Here is a 26,247-nt window from a genome sequence, read left to right as displayed (position 1 = left end):
AGTCTTTTGCCAGGAAAGATCATACTATTTGGCTATCCAACAATAGCCAACTATGAAAACCACTAAGAATAACATTATATGGACATAGTAGATTGTATTTATGAGAGAGAGAGAGAGAGAGAGAGAGAGAGAGAGAGAGAGAGAGAGAGAGAGAGAGAGAGAGAGAGATTGAAAGAAAGAGAACATAGAGGTACTTAATTTGAATCAATAAAAACAGAGGTCATGGCTGGTATATGGGAGGATTTGGAGAGAGGGAAGGAATGGGGAAATGATAGGAATGCAAAAAAAAAAAATCAAAATCTTACTTCAAAAGCCTGTATTCCACAAAATTGGCAAATCTAAAGGAAATTTCTGATTTTCTTGATAGATTTCACAACAAGCAGATACCCGACATCTAACTAAATGGAGAAAAACTCACAACAATTCCACTAAAACCAAGGTAAGAAAAGGCTGCCTATTCTCGCCATATATCTTCAATATAGTTCTTGAAATACTAGCTAGAGTAATAAGACACCCAAAGGAGATAAGGGCAATACAAATCAGAAAAGAAGAAATCAACCTATCATTATTCACAGATGATATGATAGCATACATAAATGATCCTAAAAATTCCTCCAGAGAACTTTTACAGCTGAAAACACCTTCAGCAAAGGGGATGGACACAAGATTAATTAAAAAAAAAAATCCGTAACCCTCCCACATACAAAGGACAAAATTGGGGGGAAGGGAAGAGGAAGACAAGAAGGAGCAGATTATAATTAGGATGTAATGTGAAAGAAAAAAAAAAAAAAAAAAAAAAAAAAAAAAAAAAAAAAAAAAAAAAACAGAGACCAAAAGGGCTGCGAAAGAAATTAGGGAAACCACACCCTTCACAATGGTGACAAATAATATAAAGCATCTTGAAATAAATCTAAACAAGCAAGTCAAGGGCTTGTGTGACAAGAACTTAAAGTAGTGAAGAAAGAAATAAGGATATAAGAGAAGATGGATAGATGGCCCATGCTCATGGATCCATAGGGTTAACACAGTACAAATGGCTATCTTACCAAAAGCAATTTAAACATTCAATGAGATCCCCATCAAAATACCAAGAGAATTATTTATTTATAGACCTTAAAAAAAAAATTCTAAACTTCATATGGTAAAACAAAAATCCCAGAATAGATGAAACAATCATTTAAAATAAAAGAACTTCAGGAGTTATTGCTATTTAATTTATAGAGCAATAGTAATAAAAACTGCTTGGTACTGGCATAGAAATAGATTGGTTGATCATTTCTCTTCTTTATGTGCTTCTAGGCCATTTGAGATTCTTCTGTTGAGAATTGAAAGAGCCAGATACAAACACACACACCTAGAGACACTTGACTGCTGACAATGAACCAAGATCCCATAGTAAAAAAAGGATAACATCTTCAACAATTGGTGCTGGTCTAACTCGATGTCTGCATGTATAAAGATGCAAACAGCTCCATACTTATCATCCTGCACAAAACTCAAGGCCAAGTGGATCAAAGATCTCAATATAACAGCAGATCCACTAAATATATTAGAAGAGAAAGTGATGAAAAGCATTGAACTCATTGGAATAAGAGAAAACTTCCTGAACAGAACACCATACCTCAGGCTCTAAGATCAAAAATTAGTAAATGGGACCTCTTGCTGTTGAGAAAATTCTATAAAAAAAAAATGGACACTGACAGTAAAACAAAGCAAAAGTCTATAGATTGGAAAAAGATCTTTCCCAGTCCTACATCTGACAGAGGACTAATATTCAAAATATATAAAGAATTCAAAACACTGAACAAAAACAAACAAAATAATCTAAGGAGATGGGGAAATAGAAGGGCCCAGAGGGTCCTAGAAACCTACAAGAATAACATAGTGATGGGTAGATCAGGGCCCAGTGGGATCTGCTCAAACTATTGCACTGACCAAGGACAATACAGGTAGTAAACACAGAACACCTACTCTGATTCACCCAATGGACAAGACATTCTCCACATTTATGTGGACAGTGACATAAACTCTTATGCTCCATATTAGACCACCTCCTCTTGGTGGGGAGACCTGATGGAATTCAAAGAAAGAATAAGCAAGCTACCAAATGAGAATTGATAGCCTATGACCATATAGTGAGGGAGGAGGTACCCATTGGTCTTAGACCTAGAGGAGGGGAATAGGGTGAAAGCAGGAGGGAGGGAGCAATGGGAGGATACAAGTGATGGGATACCAATTGAGTTGTAATCTGAATGAATAAATAAAAATAAAATTAAAAAAGAAAAAAAGAATTAGGCATAGATCTAAATATAGAATTCTCAACACAGGAATCTCAAATGGCCTAGAAGCACTTAATGAAAAGAAATGCTCAACAGTCTTAGTCAACAGTGAAATGCAAATCAAAATGACTCTGAGATTTCCTCTTACCCTTCAGAATCACTAAGATCAAAACCACAAGTGACAGCACATGCTGCAGAGGATATGGAGAAAGGGGAGCACTCCTCCACTGCTGGTGGGAATGCAAACTTGGATAACCACTATGGAAATCAATCTGGTTCTTTCTTAGGAAATTGGGAATAGCTCCACCTCAAGATTTAGCCATACCACTCCTGGGAATATACCCAAAAGATGCTCCACCATACAAAACAGACATTGACATTTGCTCAACTATGTTTACAGCAGCTCAATTTGTAATATCCAGAATCTGGAAACAACCCATATGCCCCTCAACTGAAGAATGGATAAGGAAACTGTGGTACATTTACACAATGGAATTCTCAGCTATTAAAAACAAGGAAATCATTTAATTTGCAGGCAAATGGGTGGAACTAGTAAAGATCATCCTGACTGAGATATCTGAGACATGACACATGGTATGAACTCACTTACATGCAGATTTTAGCCATATTATACAGGATATCCATACTTGAATTCACAGACCTAAAGAAGATAAGTAGCAAGGGGGACCCAAGAGAGGATGCTTAAATCTCACTCAGAAGTGAAAGTTGAATAGACAGAAGAAATAGTTAAGAGAGGAAACATGGATAAGGAGGGAGCACAGAGAAAATGACAATCAATATCAGAGCTGGGGTGAGTGGGGCAGAAGGACAGAGTGCTTGCAGAGAGAAACAAAACCTTGAGCAGGAGCCTTTCTGTGACAAGCAGGATACCAACAAAGGGGAGGCTGCAGTGAGGATATAGTAGTGACCCTAGTTGAGATTCCTAGTAGTACAGGTCATGGAGACTGAAGAAGACACACTCTATCTAGATAGGACTCCTAGTGGAAGGAGGGGACACCAATCCACCCATGGAAACTTTGACCCATGACTTACCCTGCCTACAAATATGCAGAAACAGGAATGGAGAGGAGTTTGAGGAAATGGCCTGCTGGTTCTTGGTCCAACCTGAAACTCACCTGTGGAAGACTCACCTGGCACTGTTGATGATACTCTGCTGTGCAACTACTCAGGAAATCAATCTGGTGCTATGCCATCATACGACAAGGAGAGATGCTCAACTATGCTCATTGTGGCTTTATTTGAATAGAAGAGGGAGCACAGAGAAAAATAATGATGGAGAACAGACTTTTGGAAAGCTGAGGCAAAAGAACAGAAAGCCCATATGAAAAAGGAACTGTGTTAGGGGCATCTCTGTGACAACATGGACCTTAGTCAGATTAGGCTCCTGGAAGGATGTGAGGGAATTCTAGGAGAGAATCTCAGTAGCAGGGGCAAAAAAAATTTGCTCAACCATTTTCATAGCAGCCTTATTCATAATAGCCAGAACATGGAAACAGCCTAAGTGTCCCTCAGTAGAAGAGTGGATGAAGAAACTGTGGTACATATACACTATGGAATACTACTCAGCTATTAAAAACAAGGAATTCCCGAAATTTGTGGATAAATGGATTGAGCTAGAAATGATCATAATGAGTGAGTTAACCCAGAAGCAGAAAGAATCAAATGGTATATACTCACTTATATCTGCATACTAGCTCAAGGGGCATGTCCCACGAAAGCCTTCACTTACCAGGAAACGGGGACAGAGGGGAAGGCATCCTATTGGGACTCTAAATGAGAGACGCATGGGAGAATAGCAAAATAAAAGGATACAGAGGGTCCTAGAAATCTACAAGTAGAACAATATGATAGGCAGATTTGGGCCCAGGGGTCCCGCTCAAACTAAGGCACCAGCCAAGGACAATACAGGAGGTAAACTTTAAACCCCTTCCCAGATCTAGCCAATGGTCAGAATATTCTCCACAGTTGAGTAGAGATTGTGATATGACTTTCTCACGTACTATGGTGCCACACATTTGACCATGTCCCCTGGAGGGGGAGACCTGTTGGCACTCAGAGGAAGGACAGCAGGTAGCCAAGAAGAGACTTGATACCCTATGAGAATATATAGGGGGAGGTAATCCCCCTCAGGAACAGTCATAGAGGAGGGGAATAATGGGAAAATGGGGGGGGGGAATGGGAGGATACAAGGGATGGGATAAACATTGAGATGTAACAAGAATAAATTAATAAAAAAAGAAAAAGAAAAAAAAAAGACTGTCAAACTCTACTGTGATAAACTAGGTTCTGATAGAAAAAGAAAGAATGCATGAATGTCCTTTTTAACTTACTATGCTTTATAGCATTTTATGTGACACATGATTTTAAGAGTAAGATTAGGAGTGACTAACATATGCATTCATGTTAGCATTTGTCATGAAAACACACGCACACACACACACACACTCACACACACGTGCACACTTATTTCCAGCAAATACTTCTTTCCACTAAAATAGTTGACTTTGACTCATAAATTTTTAAGTTATTATATTTCTATTAGTCATTAATGATACTACTACTTAAAGAAAAGTCATATTTTGTCCTCAATTTAGAATTCATCCTTTCATTAAATGAGCAAGTAGTAATTTCCAAACTTTATTGTTTCAGGCAAATGCTGATCTAACATTGAGTCTAAAAATTTCCAATATTAATAGTAGATATATATTCCCTAGTTGAATGAAATAAAATATACTTAATATTTCTGTGTTACGTACACACATATCAATAAAAACAAAGTAGCAAAAGTACAGTTTGTATTATAATTTTGGATAATTTAATTATCCCATGTGTAATTATAAGGTATATTTCTATAATAAATGTAGACTTTAAAAAATGCAATACATGGTAATTAACCTGGGGATATACAGTTTGTGAGAAACTTTGGAGTATTTAGCCTTTATAGGATATTTTTATCATACCCCTTCACTCAAGCACAAGATATCTAAGAGAAAAAGGAAGTATAAAGATTATTAGAGCCAGACATGTCAGACAACTCCAAGAAACAGAAACTTTTTTTTCCTTTTTTTTTTTTATTAATTTATTCTTGTTACATCTCAATGTTTATCCCATCCCTTGTATCCTCCCATTCCTCCCCCCCCCCATTTTCCCATTATTCCCCTCCCCTATGACTGTTCTTGAGGGGGATTACGTCCCCCTATATATTCTCATAGGGTATCAAGTCTCTTCTTGGCTACCAGAGAATATGGACATACAAACTCATGGTGACTGTGACAGCACACACAAGACATGCACAAGCTCACGTCTGAAATGGTCCCAACATGGAGGAGGGAAATTTGATACGAAGTTCGACTCCTAACAAAGAGGTCTCATCATGCCTAACCATGACCAAAAGCAGGACAATAGTAATAAACATGGTAATGTGGTCAGGGCAGTGTTCACGAAACCTCATTCCTACACAGACAACTATAGGCAGATAGTGATAACTGAGTGGAAAATAGTCTTACACTGAATAGGGCACCCCAATGCTTATTCATTACAAAAATGCCATCCATGGAAAGATTCTTATTAAGCCCAGTAAATAATATATAATACACAATGACTATTCCAAAGTTTATTGTCTCAACCACAGTAAAGTGGTTAAAGTTGGCCATCCAGGCAGTGTCTGCCATGGGCTTCCTATCATGGGATAGACCTCAAGTTCAACCAGACACTGCTTGCCCTATCCCACAGGTTCTTGGCACCACTGCCTACGCACATCTTTCAGACAGAACAGATTTTAGGTGGATTATTGTGTAACTATGGCTGTGTCCACATTTCTCTTTCTTGAGCCTGCAGAGTACCTTCCAGCACCTAGTGAATGTAGGGGTGAAGATTCCATGCAGGCGCGAATTCTCTCTGTCTCTGTCTCTCTCTCTCTGTCTCTCTATCTCTCTCTGTCTCTGTCTGTCTGTCTGTCTCTCTCTCTCTCTGTCTGTCTCTCTCTCTGTCTGTCTCTCTCTCTCTCTGTCTCTCTCTCTCTGTCTCTCTCTCTCTCTGTCTGTCTCTCTCTCTCAATTTTTTAAAATTTGTTCACTTTACATCCTGATTGTAGCCCCGACCCTCATCAACTCCCACTGTCTAGTGAGCTTTGTGGTGGATAAAAAAATGAGGGAAACGATTCCTAATGATATTCCATTACACTCAGACTAGTGCATTGTCTGGTCACCATCAGAGAGGATTCCTCTGGCAGAAGATGAGAATGGGTACTGAGATACAGAGCTGGACATTGTGCTGAGGAAAAGTTCAAAGGGGATGGAAAACCCTCGCAGAACATGACCCATTCAGTTAAGCAGGTCTCCTATGGCTTCACAGAGACTATCATAGCTAGTAGAGGTAATATATGGGTCTGCTCTTGGAACTCTATTCCTTCTACTTGGTTGTCTTGTTCAGCATCAATATGAGGGCCTTATCTTATTGTGCCTTGTCCTATTTGGTTGTTATCTCTTCCATGCCTGTCTTTTTCTGAATGGAAAAGGAGGAAGAATGGCTCTGGGGAGAGTTGAGGCTAGGGGTAAGTGGGAGAGGTAGAAGGGTGGGAAACTGTGCTTGGTCAGGATGTCTTTGAGAAAAGAATCTATTTTCAATTGAAAAATAGCTAAATTTTATGAACTATAAACCAGAACTTTTGTAAATAGTACATAAAACATAATAATGTTTAATATTGCTGAAGATGATTTTTATTTTTAATACTAAAATGTTAGGATGTTATGCATATGCAAAGAAAATCACACTGAAATCCTAGGATATGAAATGAAAACTTTCAAATACAGAGAGCTAACAGTCAATTGAAAGCTGTTTGCAATAAACATTCTTTGATGATCCCAATACAACTGTGCTTAACTTTTCAGTAATTAATTCTTCCACTAACCCTCATGGTGACTTGGCCTTCAGTTAATGGAATTTATGTAAAATCAAATGATGGAAGCTAAGTGAAAAACAAGAAAGGCATGCAGATTTTTGTTCAGAGTGATCACAAGGTTGCATCATACTTAAACACAGGACATCATTCAGTTGACACAAATCCTGATGAGCTTTCCTTGCTTAAGGTATTAGGCCAGTCAAGGATTAACACACAAAATCTGAATAAGTTGCTTTCTTAGGATAGCATTTAGTGGTTTTAAAAGCAAGTGGATGAAATCTTCATGCGTTAAAACTAGTCTTCAATCATCACTAACATGCTAAAGGACATTATCTGTAAGCGAACATGATTGTACATGATTCTGTATATTCATTTCAAATAAAGGATTGATTTTTTTTTCCAAAATAACTTTCTTATTTTTAGTCAGTTAGGTCATACAAGATGTGATTTATATACCTTTTAAAAATTATTCAGTATTTAAAGCCAAGAATCTGAAATTTTCTCATAAAATTAATATTGAACATAGCTAAACAGATTTGTGATATCCAAAAATGCTCATAAACTGTAGTTACTACATGCATATTCATTCTCAAAGAAGAGCCAAGGTTTCAGGTTGTAATCTCTTGATCCTTACAGCTGCTTAGTTTTGTCAGTCTAGCTTTGGGTTGCACACTGACCTGATTTTTGTAGCTGATCATTTTTTTTTTTTTTAAATGCTGAAGTGCTTCATACAAGCATACTGCACCTGATTTAATTGTGATAGAAGGATATTATTTAAAAGAAATGTAAAATTGTTTCATAATGCTATCATCCACTGAGTTTCCTTTTACTGTGTTTTTCGATTTTAGCACAATGCATATTCTTAAATGATAGTTTAGCTTTGTCAACAGGAAAATGTGAAGATGGAATTTCAGACCTGCTTTGCCGTGTGATTTTTTAATCCAGTATTTAGTTGGAGAACAGACTTAATTGTAGTTTATTTTTTCATAGAAATACAAAAATATTCTGAAGTTTTCACCTAATTTCTGAAACGACTCAGAAGCAGCATCCACAATGGTAAATATAGTTATAATAGTCATTTATCTTAATAAAAGAATAATACAAAAGGTCTGATTTAGTAAACTATAGTTATTGAAATCTTGAGTTTGGAATATGTTCTGAGAGAATTTAACACCTGACTTTGCCATCTGCTATTGACAAAATATTATATAATTTCTTTAACCTCACATATTTATTTGCCCACTTGCACAAGTGCCACTTAACTTCATGACATCTCAGAGTCTGGCATTTGTACTATGCGCTCCTTTTCCTCAAGTCCTCATAGATTTCACAATAAATCTATTATTAGTTCACAGTCACTAAGTGCACTAGGTCTTTGCAAGCATCTAAGAACAAGACCCATTTCATGTACAGTAAATGAAATGTAATTTCATTTTATTAGACCTAGATAAGTTATTTTAAGTTTCTCCTTTCTGGGCAACTATCCAAAACACACATGCATAAAGAGTCACCTTAAAGGAGACATTTTGTTCTACGTACGACACTTAAGACTTTTTTCCCCATAATAATTTCTTCCACTCTCTTTTCTGCTTTTTAAATACATGGCCTTTTTTTCACTACTTGCTATTGCATGCACATAGATATACACATATTCCTAAATATAACTTGTTCAGTTCATATAAAATTACCTGTAAATATGTTTTCAGGGATGGCTACTTGTTACTGGACATCCAACTGGTTTGGTCTTATTTGGGAAAGGCCATTCCCTGGTCCCAGATTTTCTAGTTGACTGTCATTCTAGGTGGAGGTCTCACGTATGTTTCTTGTACAGCTCATTTGGCAAATCTTGTTGTTGCTTAATTGATTATTTGTCTTCAATATATCCAGTTTTTTTAGTTCTTTATGAAATTTTGATATTAGCTCTCAATAAGATGTGTAGTTCATAAGCCCTTTTGATTCTGTAGGCTGCCACTTTGCCATCTTTCTGAACAACTCCCGGGGTTTTATCCTTTCTGTGTAGGTCGCTGACTAGCTAGACTACTCTGGCCTTATCACGTTAACCAACCTATTGATTCCCATTTTAACTCATATACATCTACTGTTTTTGCTTTTCTGTGACCCTGATATGATACACATGTAAAAAGAAAAAAGTAACAGTACATATTTATTCTTATAGTCATTATGATTGAAAATTAAAAGCTTGTTGTTTTAATTACCTTAACAGTGTGATCATTTTTGTTGTTAATGATTTTGAACTCTGAATATAATGAATTTATCATTGATTTTAACATTTCAAGATTCTATAATCAATCAGAGCACATGCCTCTCGGTGTGCCTATGGGGTCTACCTCAATAAGATTAGGGTTTGAGCATGACTATGAATGACTACCTATATTAAGGTTACATGGGAAGTAGCTGTGATCTCACTTCATAGGATTTGGTGTTGAACTGGAAGAATAATGGGCAAATGTGCTGAGCACTAAAATTCACCCTTTATTTCACCCTGTCTATGGGCATTCAAGCTCTGTCTCCATGAATCCTTTGCCCTGATGAGTAAAACCTTTGAAATATGTGGCAAAATAATCTTTCTATCTTTAAATAGCTTTTGTCTAATATTTTCAGTACAGAGAGACAAGATAATACATGTGTAATAACAACTTTTATGAAATTCAATATATAATAACCATAATTGTTTTTCTCAATTACACTTTAAAAATCTTAATTCACTAATTCTTAGCACTTATATTTCAATAACAAAAATATAGAAATTTGGTATAGCTTCATTTTTCTTATCTAATTATACTTTATAAATATTGATTTGATTATTCTTCATTCCAGATAAATGAGTATAGATAATCAGCTTATTGTATATTATCTTTAAATTTTCTAATGGTGATTTGTGAAATTATGTCTTGTTAAGCCAGTGTATATATAATTTTATACAGGTTATAATTAAGTTCATAGAGAATATATTGATATCAAAAGATTGATGAAGTAGGTATATGCAACAGAGGAAAGGTTTCTATGAAGACACTAAGATTTTTCTGTATTTTTTTCAAGAACTGTCAGAAGAACTATTGGTAGGGATATGCTTCTTTTTAATTATGTAATCACTGCTAAATTTCACTTGCTGCAGTAAATATTTTTCCACCCACACTCAGTCAAAATATTCCATTTAAAACATATTTCCTCTATGAAAAGACTCACAAACATGTAAGTCTTATTCGAATGATGTACTTGATGTTCTGACTCGTGTAATTGCTTAATACTTTTCATGTCGTCTGATAAATATCCCTCTCGGTTAATTTTTTATCATTCACTAAAGAACCTATATTTATTTTGTGCAATAGTCCATAACAAGATTTTCCTATAATTATTATCCTGTTAAGCTGTATTGTTTTCACAAAATTGCAAAATTCTACTTTAAATGAGGGAATGTAGAAAACCACAAATCATATTAGAAAAATATTAAACTCCACAGTTCAGAGTTAGTAGCAAAAATACTATGTGATTAGGAAGATTAATATTTAAAAAAATAAATAGTCCTTTTAGATGCCCATTCAAGAAAAAAATATACCTAATTAAAGATAAAATATTAAGAACATAAGAGAAAAGTATAAGCATTGTATTTTCATGTTACTTGGTCCTACAGAAAGAAAGACATTTTACTGCAATGACATTTCAGATAAGCACTAATTAAATTCAAAGAAAAGATCAGTGAATTTATCTTGAGAAGTTTACAGGATCATGTAACAGACTAGATATAGTAATTTATTTTAGTATATCACTTTCAGGTTAAAATGAGAGAATGACTTTGGACATTGTGTTTTATTGTGTTCTTGTTTGAACAGATACAAATATAGTATAAATATATGATATTTATACTGACACATTTCTAATTTTCTTTGTTTTTGTTTTGTTTTTTAACATATTTTATTAATTTATTCTTATTACATCTAAGTTGTTATCCCATCCCTTGTATCCTCCCATTACTCCTTCCCGCTTTCCCACTACTCCCCTCCCCTATGTCTCTGACTGAAGGGGACATCCTCCCCCTGTATATGTTTGTAGGGTATTAAGTCTCTTCTTGGTAGCCTGCTATGTAATTTTCTAAACGCCAATTTCAACTTTGTTTTTATATGATTCAAATTATTGAACTCTCAGTTATAACTAGTCTAAGTGAATAAGACTTTTCTATAAATGGATACTTTGTTTTCTCTTGTGGGTAGATTTTACTGACAATATTTTTCCTGAGAAAATATACTTGAAAATGCTATTCCCTTTCTCTTAACTGTACTGCTTGGCACTTTGTTTGGTGCAAAATTATATTTTTATTATCTTAAAAGTATTGTGTAAGCTCTGCCTTGATGTACTGTTCTCATATGGTAGTGTGCTTCACAGAGGATTACGAAGACATACGTTTATATACCCAACATATATAGTACCTGCTCAACAATACTTAAGCAATAGACTCTGGAAGTTGAAAGACAGCCACTCTAAAAAACAGATGACCTGAAAGATTACTGAGAAACTCTCTCTCAAAAAGGTTTGCATAATAGTGTCAGAAGATGTTTTATGTGGACAAGGACATGCCTTATGTATATATGAATACACTGACAATTTTTATATTTCTTCCCTGTGCTTAAATATTTTCGTATATTATCACCCTGTTATTTAATTGTGGAATCATTCTCTCTTTAAAATCCATTTAGATGTGCTGGAAAGTTGGGTCAATGGATGAGATCACTTGCTGCTCTTTCAGAAGACCCCAGTTCATTCTCAACCGTCACATGAAACTGCTCACAACTAGCTATACTCCCTGCTTTTTATTGTTGTTTCAGTTACACAGATAGTCTTCCAGGAAATGTTCTGAGCATTGTTTTTATACCAAGTCCTTCCATACCACATCCTTTTCCCAGCCTCTTCCCAGAAGCAGATTTGTGTGGACTGTAACCACAACCTACATAACTCTGTGATTGTATCATCACACATGCTATTCTAAGCAATAGAGTGACTACCTGCCTCTTTCAAAACAATAATTCTGTGAAATGAAACTCTATTTATTTCATTTCTCTCCTGAATATAATTATTTCATCCCTTTTCAAAACCAGAAGCCCTACAGTAATGGACTCTCCACATCTCTATTCATCTTTTTTCTAAGTTTACTCAGTTTTGGTTGGACTTCTTAATCACCATTGTAGACACTAGCTCAGAAGCCCCAATAAGATTTTTAATACTGTTAATATTTGGGCAAGGTTTTTCTCTACAAATGCCTATCTTGTACAGTCATTGATTTTCTCTTTATTTCCAATATAAAATATGTCAGAAAGTTAGGTCCAAGGTATCCACTTAGACTAGTACACAACAGTAATTTGAGTACAAAATACAATTAAGATTTTTTGAAATACTTCACCAGGAAAAAAATTAAACAAAATAAAATAATTGACAAAAATTCATATTTTTACACTAGCAAAACTGTAAGAAAAAAATATGTACATTACACATCTTGATCCTCAGGTACAGATGTCCCAAGCTTATAAACATGAGAGCAAACAGAAGTGCCTAGTATCCAAGGTAAAAGTTATTATTATATCCATGAAAAGTTTTCTTTCTCATGATTCTATGAAAATTTACTGCATCATTACACAATCGTCAGAATAAAATTTTCTTCCTATAGCCAAAAATTTTCCTTTAGAAAAACTGCTGATTATCTTGATAGGCTACAAACTTTACATAACATCATAGCATATTTTTAATTTTTAGTTCATCATTTTTGTCTACTATCTAGACAATATCTGGACTGTGGTAACTAACAAATATTTAATGAATAACAAATGTTTTAAATAGCATTAAATATTCATTAAACTCATTTTGAGTATCATTTTCTTGTTTCTTATGTAATATAGCTGTACACTTGTGAAATAATTGTTTTTAAAACATCATGTCACAAATTATAACTTAAATTTTAATTTTAAGATTTTCTAATGAGAACAAACAGTTACTTTAGGCACATGTACATTGGTGAGTTTTGTGTGTGTGTGTGTGTGTGTGTGTGTGACAATCTACTTTATTTTCATAATATTTAAACTGCGATGTTTGCTGAAAGCCCAAACTATGAGGTCAGTGTAAAGGCTGTCTCCAGCTACACCTTCCACTGTCATTTGGGAGGGTTATTATTATGCCAGTTTCCTCATGCATGAAAATTTCATCCAAACTGAATTTCCAGTGTCAGCTGAATACAGAATGTAAGTTTTATAATAAAAATATGGTTCGTGTTGGAATTAAGCATGAATTTCCCAGACCAGTTTATCATTTGTTTTTTATTTATTATGTTTTACAGTAGGCCAAATTCTTCTGCAAATTACATTTTAAAATGAGAATAGGCTTTTAAGCATTGTCCTCTGCTCTTCATTCACCACCTAAATTACCAGAACGAAAGATGACTTTCCTCTTGTGCCACACACAGTCACTGGGACCTAGATTCATGTCCTACCTCCAGATAGGGCTTCTGAGGCATCAGGCTTTAATCATCTTACTGCCCTAACCCCAATACTGACATTTCCCACATTTCTTTCCTAAGGAATTTTTAAAATGACTTCTGTACTGTGAATAAAGCCATACATGTGGTTTTGTATGCATCAAATGCTTTGCAGCATCATTGTACTATCAATCTATCTGGACTTTATGATTTATAGTACTGAAGGTGAAATATTCTTTTCTACAATGGAAAACAAAAAATAAACTTCACACAGTGTTGCTGCATAAGTGAAATATGCAAAGGAATGCTATCTTAGGTATTTATATCATACAAACAACGTAATTCTGTGTGAAATGAAACATATATCAATGGGCTAGATTCTGGTCATGATTTTACAATGTATACAGATATACAAAAATTTAAGTTATATACCTTAATTGCGTACAGTTTTTCTTCAATAGTATGCCTATGTAAAATGGAAAAAAGAAAAGAAAGAAAACTCTCTTTAGGAAAGAAAGCAATAGCTATTTAAGTTATACAATTTAACCTCAAAATTATAAACTCATTTTATGTATTTAAGTGCAATATTAAAATAGTATGACAAAATAAAACTCATTTATTTCTATAATATGAATAAACTTTTTAAAAATTTTTTTATTAATTTATTCTTGTTACATCTCAATGTTTATCCCATCCCTTGTATCCTCCCAATCTTCCCTCCCCCCATTTTCCCATTATTCCCCTCCCCTATGACTGTGACTGAGGGGGATTACCTCCCCCTGTATAAGCTCATAGGGTATCAAGTCTCTTCTTGGCAACCTGCTGTCCTTCCTCTTATTGCCACCAGGTCTCCCCCTCCAGGGGACATGGTCAAATGTGAGGCACCAGATTACGTGAGAAAGTCATATCACACTCTCCACTCAACTGTGGAGACTGTTCTGACCGTTGGCTAGATCTGGGTAGGGGTTTAAAGTTTGCTGCCTGTATTGTCCTTGGCTGGTGCCTTAGTTTGAGCGGGACCCCTGGGCCCAAATCTGTCTATCATATTGTTCTACTTGTAGGTTTCTAGGACCCTCTGGATCCTTCTACTTTAAGTTTCAGCACAAAACTTTAGAAACTAGAAACCCAAACAAGTAGGATGGCTGTTCCCAAATAGTAAGTAAAATTGTGAAAACCAGAGAACACAATTTAATTAATGTAAGTAATATACAGAGTTCTAAATGCAAAAAGTTTGTGTTTTAGTATAGGTAGGATATTGGTGTTTGAATAGAAGAGGGACTACTGTAGGGCACAAGAGAAATACATAATTAAGAAGTTTTCTAGTGTGATCTACATGGTTATTACTCAGTCCTGGTTCCGCAAGTTGGACCAAAGAAATTCATTATCTCTCCAACAATTGTATAATCCTAAAACAATTATAGCAGGAGGCTCATTGTCTGAGAAATTTGCCTGTTTCAGGAGGCTTTGCACTTTCTGAAATCCAAGGTGACACTGCAGGTTTAGGGCAATGACTGGGAGCTATTAGGTAAAATGCTGACAGGGAGATGCCTCAATTACTTTTATCTTTGTGCCTTCAGCCATGAAAGAGAATGAGATTGGTTACATCTTGTTACTTTAGAGACAGACATCCCCTGAGTGATTAACTTCCAAAGGTAAGCAGGTGACCTAAGGTAAAGGTGACAGATAGCAAGTGAAGTCAGTGATGCCAGACTTTCTGCCTTTTTAGTTACCTTATGAGTCCTGTAAGAATTGAATGGAGTTGCTAAGTGTTTATTATTTACAGATGCAAATGTATAAACATATCATCATTTGAACATTTTTATTTTTAATGTGTTTCAACAGGCTCACTCATGTGTTTCAGTTGAACTGACTAGAATTATTAACTGAAGCATATTATCTTCAAAGTAATATATCACTGTCATTTTTACAGACTTTGACAGAATGCCATCAATCAATAGTAGAAAACAAAACAAACAAGCCAACAACAACAACAACAACAACAGCAACAACAAAACATGATGCTTTGAGGGCTCACAATTATAATATATGTGAAGAATTGAATAAAGTTGGTAATTTCTGTGTGCTTTTTATGCTATTGATAAGTAGACAGATGATAGAATAGATTCTTATTAGTTATATTTAATGCTCTATGTCTAAAAATTCTAGAATAATAGCAGTGGAGTTCTGTAACCTGACAGCAGAAAGCTTTAGCCTCAGCTCTGGTGAGCTTGACCTCTGAGACAGAACATTAATCAACCAGGCACATCTTCATTTACACGGCTTAGAGTTACATGGTCGAAATTGCTTAACTAAAAATTATGTACATAGAACTTTAGTCTGTCTCCTCCAAATGATACTGACCAATTTCTTCTACCGTCTCTGAAAAAAGATATGCAAAGTACATCATCTTAACAAATAAAACCTTTAAGATGAGGACACCCTTGGACCTTAGCACATCCTTTAAGCCACTGACTTAAGCTGCTGTTATACTGCTCAGCCTGAAGTCGCCTTGAAACACACTCAGTACACTTTTTTTGTGATCTATGTGGGAATTATTTATTGCCTTTTTCATTGTTATAAAACACTATATATATATATATATATATATATATATATATATATATATATATATATATATATCCAGATCATTGAGTACTTTTCACATTCCCAATTAGGTCATCTACATTCCTCAGTTTGAAATATTGTAAGAAAATCATATTTTATCTCATCACTTTTTGTCTTTTGAGACAGTGCCTTGCTGAGTAGTCCTGGCTGGACTAGATGTTTGTGTAGTCCTGAGTAGGCTGAAATTCAAGGTGTTCTCATGCAGTATATGCATGTGAAATAATTCCAATATTAGAATGAAAGCGAGAAAGATGAGTTGAAAGGAAAGAGGGAGAAGGCAGGAGAGGGGGGGAGAGGAAGACGAGGGTGGGAAAAAGAGAGAGAGAAGGCGGGGGATTGGCCAGGGCTCTGTGACGAATTTAAGCCTTTAAGTTAGAAGTATATGGACCAGATAAAGTCAGATTCATGTGAGCTTAAACAGGAGTATGACTTAAAACATGATTCTGTTCATACAGGAAAACATATTTTATTCTTATTAGTCATCTCATTCCAAGAAGCATACAAATCTCTAAGCTTTAGGGCAAGCTCTCTCTCCCTCTGTGTGTATGTGTGTCAGGGGGGTGAGGCACTCCCACTTTGCTCCAGTTGCTACCATCAAAGTCACTGTTTAATTTCACTTAGTACTTTTCAGAGAGTGTGCATAGCTAAGCATTGCATTATGCGAGAGCATTAAGAAATTAAAACCATAAATAGATTATGCATTCTACTGCTAAGAAAAGTTTCTTAGGTGTTTGGAAATACCAAGTAATCTGACTCAATAAATGAAACAAGTAAGAAAAGTAGCACTTTAAGAATTTAAAAATAATCCGTGAGATCGGTGTGTCTTGATAGTAGAATTTTCATCACAATAAAGCTTGAGAAATATATCAATAACAATCCGTTTAATTTTCTCCAGTTTATTTTCTTACTTTCTTCATATTATAGTGAAGGTAACAAACAAGATAAAAACAGCTTAGGAGCTCATGAAAGATGGCTCAGCAGATAAAGGCATTTAACTACAAGCTTAATGACATGAGTTCATTCCTCAGAATTCAGCACATGTGTGATAGAAAGTGTATTATTTTGAGTGTGAACTAATTTTATTGAAAGACTGGATTTAGTTGAGATTATCGATTATATGGGAAATGACTCTAGATTACCGCATTTTGAGCAAGTTAAATGTGTTTGAAGTATCATTTTCATGATTAGTTTCAATAATCTAATATAGAAAATTGGATTATTTCATTTAGAAGCATTCATTTTTCTTAACAAAAACATTTATCTATAAGAAGCTGATGTTGCTCCTGCTATAACTATAACCATGTAGTTTGGATTATTCAGACATAATTCATCAAGACGTTGTGCCACCTGAATTTTACACAGCAGAGATCCCTGTCTAGCAGTTTCAATGTTATGCTTACAACCCTACTCACTTTAAATCCTCTTCCCTGACCAAAAGAGCATGTCTAACTCACAAATTGAGAACAGATTACTTCTTCACACTCCCAGAAGACATATTCTGCATGAAGACAGCAGATGTGGTGGAACACACTCATATTTAGTCATGGTTTCTGTTCTTAGGGTTCAATGTTTTTGTTAATTTATTTTAAACTCATTTTAGGAATTTTATATATATGTTAACTCACTCTTAAATAATGTGAGGTAATATAACAATTTAAGATTTGTTCAGTGGAAAATAAAAGTGTTTGCTGCATGGTCTGGAGATGCAGTTAACTTGATCAAATGTTTGTCTACCATGTACAAGACAGGTTATCCCCATAAAAAAAAAATTTGATTTCTTAGAATTTAGAAGGTTAAGGTAGTAACATAAGAAGGTTAAAGTTATCTTCAGCTACAGAGAGAAATGTGCATGTGTGTGTGTCTATCTTCTGCTACATAAAATACTGTATAAAAATACATCTGATATCCTTCACTTTTTCATACCAATTATGAGTAGAAATGTCCTCAAAGTAAGCATCATTTAGCCTTAACTCATTTGAATAGTTCATCCATTATCCACTTTTTAAGCATTGACTTCAGAATCAGCACCAAAGAAAAACCTAAATCAAGCTTATTTTATAAATAATATTTTATTTGGATTACAAGAAATTAGCTCACACTTTGATAGGAATTGTGATAAAAACCATATTTTCTGTTTTAAAATTATTTTATATAAGATGGGTTTAAAAGTTACATATGCATATCTGTATGAAATTACCTGAAAGTCATAAAGTAAAATATGAATAAATATATCATTATAGACCAGAAATCATCACTCATTGCACCTGATTCATAACTTGGCTCCTCTCATTTTGTTTTCCTCAGTGCTATGAGCTCCTCAACTATTCCAAGTTATTAGCAGTTCTATTTCTGCTGAAATCTAGTACACAACTTTAGGGAAAAATATAATGTAATAAATTCATCAGATTAAATTAACAAAAATACTACTTCATGAATTTATACAAACACATGCTGTGCCAAAGTATAATGGGACAGAAGGCATGAGGAGAAGAAGCAATGCTTACACATTATTTTAGGAATGCAAGCTAAAACAGACACAGTGTTGTGGTAGTTTACAGTAAAGATTCGATTCCCATATTGAATAACAAAGTAATTACTAGTTACAAACATACAAATTGATCTAATATATGAAGGACATCTATGCTTTCAGATTCTTTGTACCATTATCCTCAATAGCCAACAAATGGAAACACAATTACTGTCCTGAAAATAATGAATGGGTAAGGGGAAAAAAATGGAACATTAAATAGTATTAGCCACAAAATAAAGAAATTCTGCCACTTAGAACAGCATGCTTAGAAGCAGAGATCATTCTATTAGATTGAATATGCCAGGACAAGAAACATAAATGCCACCCGATTTCACTTCCAATGACGTCAACAAAGTCGATGTATTATAAAGTGAGAGCAGAATGTTTACCAGATGACAGAGGATAGAAGAAACAACAAGGAGAGTCAAATCAGGGAGTACTAAGAAGTACACAAGAGAGAGAGATGTTATAAGGTCTACAGCTGTAAAGTATAGTGGTAGGGTAAATGGTAATGTGCTATTGATCGCAAGATGCAACGAGAAAATACTTTTTAGTATTTTCACCATAAGGAAAAGATAAGAGTCCAATAAAAGGATACCACATTGCTTTAGTATCACACTACACTTAAATAGATATTATCCATTAATACTTAAAATTATTGTATCATACAATAGCTAAAATACTTTACTGAAATAAAACAAAAGCTTTTTTGCTGTCCTTTACAATGGAGGAAGTTTTCTATCAGCTTGACCTATAATATGCTGATTTTAATTTTCTAATTTTTGAAATATTAATAGGCATTCATAAAATATTATTGAATGAAATGAAACCAAAGCTACCAGAAAAAATAACTTGTACTTTGCTAATTCTTTTGCATAGTTTGGTCCATATGTTTTCTGCTCACATATTAGAAGTTCTGGAGGTGGCCTTCAGCTGCTGGGCTGCTTGTGAAGCAGCAGAATCACATCAGAAGCAGCTCATGGCAAAACACTGATGGATGAAACCCAAACCTCAATATATACATGCATTAATTCGAACACCAAACAAACCACAGGACAAGATAAACTTTATCCCATGAAATGCTTTATAATGTATACTTAGGGTATCCATTTGCTTTCTTAAACTGCCCTTGCCTTTGAAGCTATTTTTTAGGCATTAAACCATGATTTATCATATGCCTGTAAAGTCGGGAATTTTGAAGTGTTCCACGGTTAAGTGAAGTTTTCATATTTTCTTCTCAGCACATACTTCGTTTTCAAGAACCTGTAAGAAGAAAAACGACCTGAATATGCGAAGTCACAAAAATGTGATTATTTTTTTTTCAGAAAATGGTTTCTTTTTAATTTTAGACATTTTTGGATTTCTTTGAAAGTAATTCAGAAATTGTTATTGTAAATGATGATGAAATATTTGCTGTAGCTTCAGTTTCACAAATTTAAACAAATTTGTCAGAAAATAGAAAAGAAAGATTGCATACATTCTATATAATGTAGGATATCATCCATAGAGTAAAAATTTATGTACAATATATAAAATACACACATATTTGAAACATCTACACAGTACCACATAGACAAAGACCATTAGTTTTATGTATGTGCTTATGCACGTCAGTGTGTTTTCATGTTTGTGCATGCTCATATATTTGAAAGTACTCTGGATACCCTGAGGTGTTCTTCCTCACAATCATTCAACTTGTTTTTGAGCAGAGAATCTCTCACTAGCCCACAGTTTGCCAGCTCATCTGAGATGAATGACCCATGATTTAAGGATCTGCTCATCTCTATTATGCCTAGTCCTGGAATTACAAGGAAAACATCATTAAGTTTCTTCTTCTTTCCTTTTTTGTTTTCATTTTAATATGAGTTATGGTGATGCATCTTTATGCTACAGGGCAAGCAATTTATCTACTAAGCTATCTTCCCAGATGCAATACATGCAAGTTTTTATGTTGTTATGTCTGTTAAATGAATTTAAATCTGAAATTAAATACAAATTAAACTTCAAATGCAAACCAAAAATCTGTAGATGAGGAAAAAATTACTGTGATTTTGTTCAGTGTGCACTTTTCATATTTATTTAAAAACATTTCCTAGTAGTTATAGTTCACATCTTAACAAACACTTTCTTCCAAGACGAACATTAGTTCGGACTTTAAATAGCATTGAAGTAAATGAGTTCCTCCTCACAAATGTGTGCTACTAAGAAAGCTGTGAATCACACTTTTTGTGTTGTAATACATTTTCTGTATACATTAATACATAATCTCCTACACACAGAGAAAAATAAACCCCTTTTAAACTTATATTAATGAACATACTCATCAATTTGCTCCCACTATAACCAGCATATTCAGTCTGTAATGGCATTCCTAGGAGTTGTTTTCAGCAGTAATTTGTTATTAAATCAGATTTGCATCTGATTTTATTATAACTGAAATAACAGAAAGGTGAGAGGGTAGAGAATGAGGAGGAATAGAAAGTGTTCTGGAGACCCAGTTTAAATCCTGTCTTTTCTTCTCACTACAAATAAGATGGGAAAGATGCCTCAGTCCTCTCCTGGTCCTGTTCAGAGTGTTTGTGAACACAGGTTTTCAGGAAGTTCAGGTAAAAAGCACAGGGAGGTCTTCCAATTTACATAATTAGAAATCAGCCATTAATTTTGAGATTCTTTACTGTCTAGCATTCTGGAGAGCGTATTTAGTACTTCACTATGAAAGGATGTTCACATAGTTAACTACTTTGAGATCTTTTAGTTGAATTAGATTTTCAAGAGGTAGAACATCATTTGTTTGTGAGTGAGTGTGCCTTCAGAAATGTTTGAAATACTTTTATGTTCAGCATCTTCTGATATTAAATACAATTTTAACTGTTCAGAATATTCGTATGTTTTCTTATATGCTACTGGAAATCTCTACATTTTACGTTTACCAAGCAATTACTCATTTTATTGATGTCATTCCATCTAACACTTACTTAACTGAAAACTAATTTTTGCAAAACTTAAGATTTGAAACATTTTATACTTTAAGTCATCAATCAGATAATGATGTCACAGGACTTGTGGAGTGGGCAACCAATGTTTAGTTTAATTTGGGATCCAAGGCATGAGAGGGAACCCATGTCCTACATTGATTGGAGAGTCAGAAAGCCTAGGGTAGAAAGAACCAAGACTGACAAAATGATGATGATGATGATGATGATGATGATGATGATGATGATGATGATGACGACGACGACGGAGATAATGACAATGAAATGATTCCTGATGATATTCTGCTACACACATAGGTTGGTGCCTTGCCCAGTTATCTTCAGAGAGACTTCCTCTGGCAACAAGCAGGAGCATGTGCTGAGACAGAAAACCAGATATTTTGCTGAAAAAGAGTTTAAATTTAAGAGCTCCATCAGGTCCCTCTGCTTGGAGATGGAGATGGGGAGAACATCATAGACAGAGGAGAGAAAACATTGTGGGAGACTCAAAGGATGGGAGATACTAGGAGAACATGGTCCACTGAGTCAACTAAGCACGGCTCAAATGGCCTCACATAAAAGCTGCAAGCATAGGGCCTCCATAGGTCTGCACCAGGTCCTCTGCTTACATATTAAGGATGCTAGCTTGTTTGTATGAGATTCCTAACAGTAGAAACAGGTTTATGTCTGACACTAGCCTGCTTTTGAGACTCTTTTATTTCTATTCAATTGCCTTTCCAGACATGATTTGAGGGATTTGCATTTTCTTAATATATCTTGTTTTGTCTTGTTTGGTTGTCTTTTCTTTGAGACTTGTTATTTTCTGAAGAAAAACACCCCCACCCCCGCAAAAAAAAAAAAAAAAAAAAAAGCAAAAAACCAGAGGCATGATGGATCCAGGGAAGACGGGAGATGGTGGGAAGTAGGAAGAATGGATGGATGAAAAGAACCTATTTTCAATTAAATAAGAATAATATAAAAATAGAGTCAGCAGTTCAACAATACTATTTGAACAATTTCTAACTCATTCTTCCAGAACGCCAATTATTGGTGTCTACTGGGTTTTCAATGTAATATACCTGTTAGGCCAGGATAAATCCCAAAAATGTTCTTTGTTTGTAAATTCTAACTATATTATAAAGTTCATGTGTGATATTTATATAAAATAATCGTCGGTGATACATAAAACTCTGATTTAAACCCTAGAAAATTAAAATAGATCTGTTAAAAGGAAAGTGCACAAATTTCACCTCTTATGTGGGAACATTAGTAAGGTCCTGCTTGACTCAACAGAATTTCAGCAGAACACTTGGGTTAATTTCTTCATTACTTATCATATGTCTTAATTTTTTTTTTGGTTTTTCAAGACAGGGTTTCTCTGTGTAGCCTTGGCCATCCTGGACTCACTTTGTAGACCAGGCTGGCCTCGAACTCACAGCGATCCGCCTGCCTCTGCCTCCCGAGTGCTGGGATTAAAGGCTTGCGCCACCACGCCTGGCCATATGTCTTAATTTTTATGCACTTATGGGTAAAACTAATAAAATCATCATAGTTTAATAATCTAATCTTAATAACTGCTTTCAGTTTACCTATTATTTTTGTGATTTAGGGTCTCCCTAATTAGTATTCACTAGCCTTCAATTTGTAATACTCTTGGGAGAGGGAGAGGAGAGAAAGAGAGAGAGAGAGAGAGAGAGAGAGAGAGAGAGAGAGAGAGAGAGAGAGAGAGCCCAAAAAGGTAAAGGCATCCAAAGGCAGGCAATAAAGTCAGAAACAACCCCTACTCTCATTGTTAGTGGACCCATATGTTGACAAAGCTGTAAATCTACTACATATGTGTTGAGAGTCTAGATACAGCCCATGCATTTTCTTTAGTTGGTAGTCTCTGTGAGCCTCCATGGACCCAGATTAGTTTACTCTGTAGCTCTTCTTGTGGTCTACTTGACTCTGTGGCTCCCACTATCCTTCCAACCACTCTTCACAAAGCTCCCCTGGCTTGGCTATTGTTTGCCTGTGGGTTTTTGCATCTGTTTCCATCACATGCTGGATGAAGCCTCTCAGAAGACAGTTATAGGCTCTTATCTGCAAGCATAGCAGAGTATCATTAAGAGTGGCAGGGGCTGTCTCTTTAAGATGTGGTAGTTCTCAATTTGGGCCAGTTATTGACCTGCCATCCACTCAATATTTACTCCATCTTAATCCCTACACTTCTTGAAGGCAGGACAAATATTGGGTTTAGGTTTTATGGGTGGGTTGTTGTCCACTCCTTCCACTGGAAGTCCCACCTGGGTGGGATGTGGAAACATCAGGCTCTTTAACACCAAATTGCTAAGAGTCTCAGCTAGAATAACCCTCATAGACTCCCTGAAGCCTCCCCTGTCCCAGAGATGCCCCTGCCCACTGACTTCAGTTCTCTCTCCAAGTGCATTTCATCCCTTCTCACACCTGACCCCCATACCTGTTTCCCTTCCACCCTGTTTCCCTCCCCACCCTCTCTCCCAGTATCCTTCCTTGACCTTCTGCAAATCTCTATTTTATCTCTTCTGAGTGAGATTCAATCATCCTCGGGCCCTCTTTGGCTTCTTTGGGTCCATGGATTGTAGCATGTTTATCCTGTACTTTGCTAATATATGCTTATTCATAACTGCATAACATCCATATCTTTCTGGGTCTGGGTTGCCTCACACAGGATGATAGTCTCTAGTTCCATCCACCTGCCTACAATTTGCATGATGTCTTTGTTTTTATTCTATTCTGTAAATATACCACATTTTCTCTATCCGTTCTTCAGTTAAGGAATATCTAGGTTGTTTCCAGCTTCTGGTTATGAATAAATCCAGATCAAAGATATGAACGGAGTTTAGAAAATGTCCTTCTTGTATGGTGGAACATCATTTGGCTGTATTCCCAGGAGAGATATAGCTAGTTTCTGAGGTAGATCCATTATCCATTTTTTAAGAAACTCCAGATTTATTTCCACATTGGTTGTACAAGATTGCACTTCCACCAGCGATGAAGAAGTGTTCCCCTCTTTCACATCCTCACCAGCATGTACTGTCACGTTAATTTTGATCTTAGACATTCTGATGGAATCTCAGAGTAATTTTGATTTGCATTGCCCTGATGACTAAGGATGTTGGACATTTTTAAAGTGTTTCTAGGCCAGGCCATTAGAGACTCTTCTGTTGAAACTCTCTGTTTAGCTCTGTACCCCATTTTTAAATTGGATTATTTGGTTTATTGGTCTTTGATTTTTTTTTTTTGAGTTCTTTATATATTTTGGATATCAGCCTTCTATTATCCATATTGTTGATGAATATCCTTTCCCATTAAATAAGCTACTGTTTCATCTTATTGACAGTGTCCTTTGCCTTGCATAAGCTTTTTAATTTAATGAGGCCCCAAATTTAGGTTTATGTTAGTGCCTGAACTCTTGGTATTCTGTTCAGAAAATTGTCTTCTGTGCCAATAGGGTCAAGGCTAGTCCTATTTTCTCTTTATTAGACTTAGTTTATCTGGTTTTATGTTGAGGTCTTGGATCCACATACAAAAGTTTTGTGGAGGGTAATAATTATTAATCTTGCATTCTTCTACATACAGATATCCAGTCAGGTCAGCATCGGTTGTTGAAGATGGTTGCTTTTTTACCATTGTATAGTTTTTGCTTCTTTGGAAAAATAAGGTGTCCATAAGTATGTGGGTTTATTTCTGGGTCTTCAATTCAATTCCATTGAAATACTTGTCTGTTTTTATGCCACTACCATGTGGTTTTTATTACTATAGCTCTGTAGTACAGCTTGTAATAAAGGATAGAAATGCCTTCAGAATTTTTTTTTTATTGTACAGAATTGTTTTAGGTATCCTGAGTGTTAATTTTTCCATATGAAGTTGAATATTTCTTTTCCAATGTCTTTAATGAATTTTCCTGAAATTTTGGTGGGAATTGCATTGGATCTGTAGATTGCTCTTGGTAAAATGGGCATTTTTATTATGTTAATCCTACCAATTCAAGAGCATGGGAGATCTTTCCACCTTCTGATTTCTTCTTCTATATCTTTATTCAAATACTTTTATTTCTTGTCATAAAAGTCTTTCAGTTGCTTGGTTAAAGTTATATCAATATATTTTATATTATCTGTGGGTATTGCGAAGGGTATTATTTCCTAATTTCTTTCTCAGCCCATTTATTGGCTGTATAAGGAGGGCAACCCTATTTTTTGTGTTAATTTTATATCCAGCCACCTTGCTGAAGGTGTTTATCAGCTATGTGAATTCTCCAATAGAGTTTTCGGGTCATTTCTGTATACTATCATATCACCTGCATATTTTGTTGTTCTCTAGAATCTAAATGACTTGTTTCTACTAATTTGTGCATTATTCATTAAAATTGTAATTGAGTTTACTATGTAGAAAATAAAAAATGATCTACTGAAGATAGATTA

The sequence above is a fragment of the Acomys russatus genome, chromosome 18 (genome assembly GCF_903995435.1).
Source record: "Acomys russatus chromosome 18, mAcoRus1.1, whole genome shotgun sequence".
NCBI lineage: Eukaryota > Metazoa > Chordata > Mammalia > Rodentia > Muridae > Acomys > Acomys russatus.
The sequence above is the reverse complement of the archived record's forward strand: the minus strand, read 5'-3'. Positions refer to the sequence as shown.